This window comes from Octopus bimaculoides, chromosome 24 (genome assembly GCF_001194135.2).
Source record: "Octopus bimaculoides isolate UCB-OBI-ISO-001 chromosome 24, ASM119413v2, whole genome shotgun sequence".
NCBI classification, from domain to species: domain Eukaryota; kingdom Metazoa; phylum Mollusca; class Cephalopoda; order Octopoda; family Octopodidae; genus Octopus; species Octopus bimaculoides.
In genome coordinates, this window is record NC_069004.1 from 765578 (window position 1) to 766302 (window position 725).

General features: G+C 42.5%; 1 protein-coding gene across 1 annotated transcript in view; it reads left to right on the top strand.

The window, feature by feature from the left end:
- The window catches only part of LOC106881083 (uncharacterized), a 16928-nt gene that overhangs the window by 14094 nt on the left and 2109 nt on the right, over nt 1-725 (top strand). The window lies entirely within an intron of this gene.

Consider the following 725-nt stretch of genomic DNA (forward strand, 5'->3'; position numbering starts at 1 on the left):
AACAGTCCAACCCATGCCAGCATGAAAAGCGGACGTTAAACGATGATGATGGGTGGTAGATGCAGACATGCCGTTTGAAATGATTGCTTCTCAAGCTCATGGTCCCAGGTTCTGTCTCACTGCATGGAACCTTAGGCAAATGTCTTTTCATTTCACCCTCAGGATGACCAGAGTCTTGTCAGTGGATTTAGTGGATGGAAATTAAAAAAAAAAACCCTGTCATAGGCACAGGAGTGGCTGTGTGGTAAGAAGCTTGCTTCCCAACCGCATGCTTCCAGGTTCAGTCCCAGTGTGGCACCTTGGGCGACGGTCTTCTACTATAGCCTCTGTGTCTGTGTTTGTCCCCCACTGTCACTTGACAACTGATGTTTGTGTGTTTATGTCCCCATAACTTAGCAGTTCAGCCAAAGAGATTGATAGAATAAGTCTTAGGGTCGATTAGTTTGACTAAAGGTGGTGATGACTGAAAGAGAAAAAGACGAACACACACACACACACACACACACAGTGCGAAAATAACTGCATGTAAATATTGTGTTGAAAAAAAACCTTTGGATAGTAAAAGTCGATGGCAGCCTTCAACTTTTTCCATCCAATAATCACATGGTGATGATAGCTCTGTATGTGTGTCCTTCGAGATTTGCCAAAAAGGAATTAATTCATATTCTCTTGAAAGTTTATAAAATTCCTATGATGTCAACAATGTGTGTGTGTGTGTGTGTGTG